The following is an 11,344-nucleotide window of genomic DNA, read 5'->3' on the forward strand; positions in this document are numbered from 1 at the left end:
GGTTTTTTGAGTGAGGTTTTCTTGCTGGTTTTCTCTTACACACTCAAACTGCTTTTCAGATTATCTTTCTCTCTCACACACAAACCCTTAAAGATCATTGAAGCTCTTGATACCGTGTTAAAGTAAGAAACTAAAAACTGAACATGAGTGAAGTGGGAGAAGAGAGCATAAAAGAAAGATCACAACCAGCAGAAAATGGTGGAAGATAGAATTGTATTTTTGTTCTGGCTTTTCCAGCATACACAACTGAATGGAAATTGGTGAAAATACAAAGTTACAAGCAACACAACACACCCCATATTGACTTAGCTTAACCACTCCCTTAAAACAAGGTCTTTCATTCAATTTCACCTACTACATGCTGACATCAGAAACATAACAACAACATATTTTAATACCAAAATAACAAGAAAAGTCTCAATTCAAACGGTTTTAAATTTGGTGACTATGAGTAAAGTGAACACCTACATAGTAACTTGGGAAAGTAAAATTCACAAATTCTGATTCACTAAGTAACATGGGGTTTCGCTGACCGAATATTCCACCTCTTAATCAACCTGCTCTTATGAACAAAATGTTCGAGATCATCAGAATCACAATCTTATCTCCCAAAGCGCAAGGGTAATAATAACATTGTGAAACCACATGTGCCAAAGTTTCAATGGTTGTTATTGTGATGATCTCAAAAATTTGTGTTTGTGGGAGTAGATTGGTCAAGAGGTGGATCTTTCTTTTGGAAGCATAGTAGATGAGTGTACATGGTGTGAAGATGCGATTCTTCTTTTCCTTCTTTGGACTTTTTGTATTAATATTGATCAACTCAAATGTTTAGAATTTTTATCTTTATGAAAGTTGTATACATATGTATAGTTGTTTGTAAGTGCTAAACTTAAAGGTGTAATAATTTGGTTTGTACGTTTTGGAAAATGAAAAGCTCCATCAATTTTGGAATTGAGAAGCCAAATATTGAATGACTACTAATGGGTGCTAATAATCACTAATGAGTGATAATTTGAAAGTTTTTTTTATATATATTTATTTTTCATATCTTATATCCTTATTTTGTTTATCTTTATCATTTATGGAATTTTGAGTTACTTTATGCATGAATATATTATGAAAAAAATTATTACATGCATATATATATATATATATATGAAATCAAATGCATAATATTATGTTTCAATTATGAAATTATATATGAGAATTTTATTTATCATTGTATTATATCTTGATCTTGAAATGCATAATATGATTTATTCTCATCTGATTAAGTTTTAGGTCTAAGTGATCTTTATAATTTTGATTAATTATGGATTAACCACAACATCAATAATTTGATTAAAATTATATATTAAGTTGTTTAAAGATCATATAAGAAATTAGACATAATATTGTGATTAATTGTACTTATATAATGAATTTTATCCCACGAGAATTTTTATTATATTTGTATAATTAATTGGGATAAAATGACATTATTTTTCATGATTTACCCACAGGGATCATGAAGTATGTATAATTTGTCAATTTTATCATAAAGTAAATATTTGTGATAGAAAATTAAATTATTTTTATGTTGTACCCGTAAAGCTTGAATTTAAGTATGTAATTTAATTATTCTATCATAATGTTTAATTGTTTCTTATTGAATTAAAAATTTAGTCCAGAGGCAATTTTTATGTCACAAGATTTAATTTTCTAGTATGTTTACATTGGTAAAAGATACAACTAAGATTAATATGCCTCAAATTTTGATTAAAATTATATATTAAGTTGTTTAAAGATCATATAAGAAATTATACATAATATTTTGATTAATTGTACTTATATAATGAATTTTATTCCACGGGAATTTTTTATTATATTTTTATAATTAATTGTGATAAAATGACATTATTTTCCATGGTTTACCCACAGGGATCATGAGATATGTATAATTTGTCAATTTTATCATAAAGTAAATATTTGTGATAGAAAATTAAATTATTTTTATGTTGTACCCATAAAGCTTGAATTTGAGTATGTAATTTGATTATTCTATTATAATGTTTAATTGTTTCTTATTGAATTAAAAATTTAGCCCAAAGGCAATTTTTATGTCAAAAGATTCAATTTTCTAGTATGTTTACATTGGTAAAAGATACAATTAAGATTAATATGCCTCAAATTTTGACATAAGCCTTTGGATTATGCAACTTCTCAAACGGTTAATTTTTTTGATATTCAATGTGATGTTCACAAACTCAAAGGAGATAACTATAAGATATGGAAGGAGAGAATTCTTTTGCAATTGGGGTGGATGGACATAGACTATGTCATAAGGAAAAACAAACCACCTGCAATCACTCATGAAAGTAGTCCAACTGATGTTGTGCTATATGAGCTGTGGAAGCGATCCAACCAGCTCAGCGTGATGTTCATTAAGACCAAAATCTTGGCTGGGATAGGTGATTCTATTGACCAACATGAAAAGGTCTAAGACTTGCTTAAGGTCATTGATGACCAGTTCATCACTTATGATAAGGCTTTAGCAAGCACCCTGATCATGAAGTTCTCCCCTCTTCGGCTCATCATTGTGAAAGGTGTGTTTGAGTACATAATACAAATATGAGATATTTTAGCTCAACTTAAGAAACTAGAGGTTGATATGTCTAAGTCTTTCCTAGTGCACTTTATTTGAACACCCTTTCGTAGGAATATGGGACGTTTAAGATTTCCTATAACACACATAAGGACAAATGGTCTATCAATGAATTAATGATCATGTGTGTTCAGGAAGAAGAAAGGCTTGTAGTGGAGATGGATGAGTGCATTGCTGACAACTGCTTGTGGGAAGAACAAAGTAGCTAAGTATCAAGCTAATCAGAAGGAGAATGGTAAAATACCACCTCAAGTTGATATTAAGAAGGTGGCAAAGTGTTTCTTTTGTAAGAAGAAGGGACACATGAAGAAGAGTTGTCCCAGATTCCAGAAATGGTTTGAAAAGAAACAAAAATCAATCTCATTAGTATGTTATGAATCTAATATGGTTAGTGTTAATATCTAGTGGATTGATTCTAGATCTACTATCCATATTGCAAATTCTTTACAAGATATGCAAAACCTAAGGAAACCAGTAGGAAGTGAGCAAAGCGTTTTATCAGGCAATAAGCTAGGCTCACCTGTGGAGGCTATTGGAACTTGCATTTTAACTTTAAGTAATGGCTTTATTTTGAAATTAGAAAGGACCTTTTATGTACCAAGTTTTTCTCGAAACTTGATTTTTGTTTCTAGACTCATACCTTTTGGATATTCCCTTAATTTTAAAGACACATCGTTTGAGTTATTTTATAATTCTGAATGTGTTGGGAATGATATCTTGTCTGATGGTCTTTATCTTCTTGGTTTACAAAATTATGTCACTTATAGTTCAATGCATGTTCGAACTTGTATTAAAAGGTGTAATATTAATGAAAATTCCTCTATGTTATGGCACCAGAGATTAGGACATATCTCTATTGAGAGGATTAAAAGGTTAGTAAAATATGGGGTACTCAATACTCTAGATTTTGCTAACTTTAAGACTTGTATGGACTGCATTAAGGGTAAGCAAACCAACATGTCTAAGAAAGGTGCTAACAGGAGTTCAAGCATATTAGAAATAATTCATATTGATATTTGTTGTCCTGATATGGATGCACGTGGTCAGAAATATTTTAACACCTTTATGGATGATTATTCACAATATATGAATGTTTATTTGCTTCATAACAAAAATGAAGCATTGGATGCCTTCAAAGTCTTTAAGGCTGAAGTTGAGAACCAATGTGGCAAGCAAATAAAAATAGTGAGATCAAATAGAGGTGTCCTTTTGCAAAGTTTCTTCAAGAACATGAAATTGTTGCTTAGTAAACTATGCCTAGTTCTCCAAATCAGAATGATGTGAAAGAAGGAATCGAACAATATTAGACATGGTACGGATTATGCTTAGCAACTCCAATCTTCCTAAATCCTTGTGGGCTAAAGCACTAAAGACGACAGTGTATATAATAAATTGTGTTCCAACCAAGGCTGTCCCAAAGACACCTTTTGAGTTGTTTTAAGGTTGGAAACTGAGTTTGAAACATATGTGCGTTTGGGGTTGTATGTCTGAGGTGAGAATATATAACCCACAAGAGAAGAAACTTGACCTGAGGACTATTAGTGGATATTTCATTGGATAAGCCGAAAGGTCTAAAGGTTATAAATTTTATTGTCCATATCATATTACTAGGATTGTGGAATCAAGAAATGCCAAGTTTATTGAAAATGACTTGATTAGTGGGAGTGAGCAATTGAGGGACTTAGGTTCTAAAATTGATTATATATAGTCTCAACCTTCCACATCAAGTGAATGATTGGTTGTAATTCATACCCCTCAAGTTCAAAAGGATGATGAACAACACATGATTGACATTCCACAACCTGTTGCTGATAATTCAATAGATCAAGTTGATCATCAAATTCCGGAAAATGATGAACAACTAGCTGAACAACATGATCCCCAAGAAAATGTTGGTGCAGCATTAAGGAGGTTTACTAGAGTAAGAAAATCAACTATTCCTAGTGATTATATTGTTTATTTGCAAGAATCTGACTATAATATTGGAGCTGAAAATGATTCCAAAACTTTTGATCAAGCCATAAGTTGTAAAGAGTCAAATTTATGGTATGATGCCATGAAGGATGAGATGAATTCAATGTAGAGTAATGGAGTTTGGAACCTTGTAGAGTTTCCTAATAGGGTAAAGGTCATTGGCTATAAATGGATGTTTAAGACCAAAAAGGATTCATTAGGCAACATTGAGAGATACAAGGCAAGACTTGTTACTAAGGGATTTACTCAAAAAGAAGGAATCGACTACATAGAAACTTTTTCTTCTGTATCTAAGAAAAATTCTCTTCGTATTATCTTGGCATTAGTTGCTCATTTTGACCATGAGTTGCAACAAATCGATGTGAAAACAACCTTTCTTAATGGTGATTTAGAGGAGGAGGTTTATATGAAACAACCTAAAGACTTCTCCTCTAGTAGTGGTGAACATTTGGTTTGCAAGCTTAATAAATCTATATATGGTTTAAAACAAGCCTCTTGCCAGTGGTACCTTAAGTTTTATGGGATAATTTCTTCATTTGGTTTTGATGAAAACCCCATGGATCAATGCATATACCACAAGGTCAGTGGGAGTAAAATATATATTTTTTTTATATATGTAGATGATATTTTACTTGCAGCCAATAACATGAGGTGAAACAATTTCTCTCTAAGAATTTTGACATGAAGGATATGGGTGATACATCTTATGTCATCGGCATTAAGATTCATAAAGATAGACCTTGATGTATTTTAGGTCTATCACAGGAAACCTATATTAACAAAATTTTAGAGATTTTGAATGAAAAATTGTTCACCAAGTGTTGCTCCCATTGTGAAGGGTGATAAGTTTAATTTGAACCAATTCTCAAAGAATGACTTTGAGAGGGAACAAATGAAAAATATTCTTTATGCTTTTGTTGTTGGAAGTCTCATGTATACTCAAGTGTGCACAAGGCTTGATATTGCTATTGCAGTTGAAATGTTAGAAAGATATCAAAGTAATCCATGTATTGACCACTGGAAAGCTGCTAAGAAAGTGATGAGGTACCTTCAAGGGACCAAAGATTACATGCTCATGTATAGACAGACAGAGAATCTAGATGTGATTGATTATTTAGACTCATAATTTGCTGGCTGTGTTGACTCTCGCAAATCAACATCTGGGTACATTTTCATGATGGCTGATAGAGCTATTTCGTGGAGGAGTGTTAACCAGACTTTGATTGCTACTTCTACCATGGAAGATGAGTTTGTCTCTTGTTTTGAGGCTACACCATATGGTGTATGGCTTAAGAGTTTCATTTTTAGGCTGAAGATAGTTGATATTATTTCAAGACTTTTGAGAATTATAATTCAGTTGCTGTCTTTATGACTAAGAATAACAAAAGTGGAAGTCGAAGTAAGCACATCAACATTAGGTACTTAGCCAGGAGGATTGACTCCCATCCATCTTGCTCTACAACACAACCATGATAACGGGGTTCTCCGCCTTAATTCCATAAACAATGACCTCATCCGAGCCAAAGGGAGGAAAGGTCGTACTCCACTACATTTGGCAAGTAAAAAAAGGAGAAATTAACCTTTTGACAAAATTCCTCTTGGCTTGTCCAAATTGCATTGAAAATGTAACCGTTAGAAGTGAGACTGCACTGCATATTGCAGTCGGATGTGGACAGTTCGAGGCTCTTCAATTCCTAGTTGACTGGCTCATGGCAACTTTCCATAAAGGTTGTCATGGAGTTGGAAGGAAGAGTATTGAGTGAGAATGAGTATTGACTCATTTGATTGGTCTATAACTAAATTAATATACATTCCTATTTATCTAATCTAATCTCAAATTGACATATAATTGAATATCAGGATAAAGATGTTTTACCATTAAAGTTAGCATTAATAGCTTTTTTTTTAATCTAGTCTTTAACAGTTTTGTAGTTAATTAATTCTTCGATGTCGCAGATGGTTCAATTATTGCTAAAGACTAAGTTGTTGCATTCTGATGCCAAGAATATTGAGGAAAAATCAGCATTAGATATAACAACTAATGAAGAGAGCATAAGTATATTAGTTAGGACAAAAGCAGAGGTTATAAATCCATGGCCAGTTTCTGATTTGCGCACCTTTATGTCTCACATTAAAGGAGATATAACAGAACCAACGCAATGCTTATCTGGTAATTGCTGCTCTTGTTATAACCGCCACATATCATTCAGCACTGAGTCCCCCTGGTGGACTTTATCAGGCTAACACTGAACAATAATGCAAATGCTACTTCTATCAATTCTACAGCTACTGCTACCGAGTCTGGAATTCATGATACTGCTATAACTTTCACAATCTTTTCCTTTATGGTTTCAACTATGATCATGTTTATTCTAGTTCCATCAGGGAAAATTGACCTTTTGATGTTGATGTCAATTGGATTGTTTTTCTTCAGCTATATGTGGTCTGTGGCTGAGATATCACCTACGGATGTATTTGAAGATTCTCTTATTTTGGGTGGCTTATGTTGCGTCCTAATAGTAGTGGTGGCGCTCTCCATCTTTAGGATAGAACGAAAGTGTTGTGGTAGTAGATGTTATACGGGAGGAAATAGATGGTAGATATAGCATTGCTGTAAATTTTCTAATAAACTATGTGTTAGCGATTGCATTATATCTTGCATTTGATTGAATTTATGTATTTTAACTGTGGTTTAGAAGCAACAAATTGTTTTATCCCATGTGCGTGACGTGATGCTCGGACTTGTACAAGGGCTAATATGCAGGCATTACTTTACATTATCTAATGTTGATATTGGCTAATAAGAAAGTTGATAGATTATAATTAGAAGGGAGAAAGGAAAGTTTTGTACAAGTGTCAATAATTAAAATTAAATATTTTCTAGTTCAACAAGTATGTTTTCAAATGTAAATAAACAAAGGTAATGAAAGACTTTATCATCAATGAAAAATTTCAAACTACTAACTTCAAGTTTCAAGAAATTGTTTCTAACACTTGTTCTGCTCAAAACTTAAATGATTCTCAGATAAATTTTGAGACGAAGAAAAACTAAATTAAAGAGGAGAGAAAAAATCAACAAAAATTCATCCGGGTTCACCTCAAATAATCAGAGGTTACATTTAATCCCCATACTAGGTGGCATTTTTCACCATAATCGACAGAATACCGAGTGCTCTCCAATAGTTCTCTCTAAGCCTACAAACCAATGTTTTGAAAACTCAACAAGTTGAACAAGCAATACATTCTTTTAACAGTAGCCTTTGCAGTTTTTGCACTTCCTCACCAACACTAAGTTTTGGCATTTGGGTCCGATTAATTACTCAAGGAGTGGCTTACAAGTGAGGTCTTACCTAATTGACCCAACAAATAAGGTATAATACAATCAGTACGAATAGATTGTTCGCTAATATTGATCTGCAAGATATTTGACAACACTTTTAGCAAGATTGATCATCAAATTCGTGGGGGAACTTTCTTCCTTTAATTCTTGATCTTGCTCAGCCATCATTTATTCAACAATATATTGAATAACCCTTTGAGTAAGGTATAACCCCTCTTGAGTAATATTAACTTTCTCTAAAGTTTTCAATTTTTGAACCAATAGAAATATCAATAAATTCTACTGTACTTCTGAAACGCACTGTTTAAATTAAGAGGAAAGAGAAAAGAAAAATAATAATATAACAATACAACCCCCCAGCTTAAAAATTCCGAGAGCTTCTCCCCTCATTTCCCAAAAACTTTCTTTTCTTCTTACAGCAGCCCACTCCCCTCTTAACCTCATCTCTTCCTTCCCCAAAAATTTAATTTTTTGATCTCTCACTCATATCCTCCCATGATTCCGAAATTTGCAAGCTTTTTACGTCTTTGGGTGTTTCCAAGCACGAGGAGGTGACGGAAAAAAAAGGGGAAAATACTACTGTTTTCTAGGTTTTTTTGTTTGATCTCTTTAAGGTAAATGTTTATGACCCACTATCTTAGATGAGTATGTTATAGCACTGATTAGTCATGGGCTGTGAGAAAAAGAGTTAGAAACTAAGTATTAGAGATTATTGTGATTTTCTCAAAACCCTAGGTTTGCTCAAACTGGGGATTTTGTCTAATCCCTTGTTCTATTATTTGAATGCTTAGGTTCTGTGGAAAATATAGCGGTTGACCCTCCTAACAGCGGTAGAAGTCAGTGATTGCATTTTTTAGGTGAGTAGCTAATATACTTAACAATTTTCTTAAAGATCATTTATGAAGAAGCAAGTATACTTTCGAATATATATATTTTTGGTGAGCTTTGATAAATATTTTGAGATCTTGATAATATATAAGGATGAATGTCGAACTATTTGTTTAATTTTATTTATGCTAAGTTCATGAAAAATATGTCGTTTGCTACAACGAAGAGATAATGTAGCCTATGAGTTAATTTCTCATAGTATAATGATTATATTTTTGTTTGCTACAATGAAGAGATAATGTAGCCTATGAGTTGATTTTGTTTATAGTAAATGATACATGTCGTTTGCTACAACGAAGAGATAATGTAGCCTATGGATTAAATTCTCATAGTATATTTATATGTTCCGTTTGCTGCAACGAAGAGATAATGCAGCCTACGAGCTAAATGTAATAGTTATATAATTATCGTTCACCACAACGAAGAGATAATGCGGTCTATGTGCACATAGTAGAATAAATGCTTGGTTATTTAAAGTAATTATGTTGAATACCAGATTATGAGAAGTTCTGAAATGTATATTCTTTGCGTACAGTGATTCCTAAAAGCAAGTGTATCTTTTGTTCATTATTTATTTAAATGTCATTTTAATATCTTTTGGAAATGGAAAGATTCATGTTAAATGGTGTTCCCTTTCATGTCTGCATAGTATATTATGCTCTCACTAAGTCCTTGTGACTTACCCCTTATTTTACTTCTTTTCTCAGATACCTAGTAGTGGAGTAACCGATTTCTTGGTATTTGCTAACACACCCAGGAACTTGATTATCTTTTTGGTAGGTCCCCATTGTGTCTGATGAATATTTTGGTAGTAACTCCGGCATAATGCAGCTATAGGGACCAGGGTAGTACTAGATTTAGAGGGGACTCCTTTATTTTAGAAATGTAAATGACTCTCTTTTATAGATATGATAATGATGAACTTATGATGTTTTGAGACACTTGGTGATTAGTGATTATAATCCACTCTGTTATTAAATGGATGAGATGAGATACCTGCATATGGATTTGTCTAGATATATATATATATATATATATATATATATATATATATATATATATATATATATATTGTGCTCTTTTACAGGTTATGTTGTATAGGATAGGCTGGCCAGACTAAGGAAGTCATAGTCTGTGTGCCGGTCATGTCCCAAGAGTGGGTCGTGACAAAGTTGGTATTAGAGCCCAGGTTGATAGGTCATATAGCTGCATTGTTTGGTTTGTTATGGAATCTTGTTTGTAACTTGTGTACCCGGGCACAAATTACTTGCAAGAGGCTATGACAATCCATGTTAGACTGGAGTTATTGTCTTAGTGTATGTGATTCCGAGTTGCTTCTCTAGTTCTTCCTCGTAATTAAATCTTTGACCTTTACTATTGTCTTAGGTCTAGATGCCACCTAGGAATAGACGTGATAATGAGGCAGTTTCTGATGAGGCTTCTGCTCAACCCCAAGATGTAGCCACAAGAGGCCGTGGACATGGTCACGGTCGTGGACGGGGAAGACTTGGTAGGGGTGGTGGAATGCCAGAGGTTGAGGTCCCTAGGGCTACACGTGGGAACCCAACACTAGCTCAGTTAATGGCTAATATGCAAAATATGCAAGAGATTTTAGGACAATTAGTTGATGTGGTTGGGGAACGCAGGCAACAACAGGCAGGGCAACAACAACCGATTTCTGAGACTGGTCAAGAGGGTGTGCAGCATGAACAGCCCTTGGTTCAGTCCACTATTGTGGAGATTCCCTTAAGTGCATTCACAAAGCTTAATCCACCAACTTTCAGCGGCTCATACATTCATGAGGATCCTCAGACCTTTGTAGATGAGGTGTCATGGATATGCCGAGGTTTAGGTTGTTCCCCTACTCAGATGGTACAGTTTGCAGCATTTCGTTTGCGTGATGTAGCAAGGGGATGGTATGAGACTATGCTTCTTGCAAGACCAGCAGGATCACCTCTTTTAGCATGGGATGAGTTTATCGAGTTGTTCTTAGCTCACTTTTTGCCTCAAAGTGTTAGAGACAGTAGAGCACGTGAGTTTGAGACTCTTGTGCAAACCGAGCAGATGTCATTGATGGAGTATAATATCCAATTCATGCGACTTTCTAGATATGCACCACACTTGGTGGCTACTAAGAAGTTACGAGTTCATAGGTTCTTGGAAGGTTTGAAGAGTTATTTGTTCAGAGCAATTGCAGGACATGGTGACATGACTTATGATCAGGCTCTGAATAGGGCTTTGACTATTGAGCGAGGAAACAGAGACAGGGGTGGAAATCCTCGTGACTCACGCAAGAGGTTTCACTCAGATACATCTCATGGTGGCCATCAGGGCCATGGTGGTGGAGGTTTTAGAGTTGTTACAAGTCAGCCTCGACAAGGTCAACAGGGAGGTCATCTGCCACAAGTCATTCAAGCTAGTCAGGTAGCTAGTACAGCTCATAGTCGGGGTGTTGCACAGCATCGTGTGACTTCCGGTGGGACCCCTATTACTTGTGC

This window comes from Glycine soja, chromosome 6 (assembly GCF_004193775.1).
Source record: "Glycine soja cultivar W05 chromosome 6, ASM419377v2, whole genome shotgun sequence".
NCBI lineage: Eukaryota > Viridiplantae > Streptophyta > Magnoliopsida > Fabales > Fabaceae > Glycine > Glycine soja.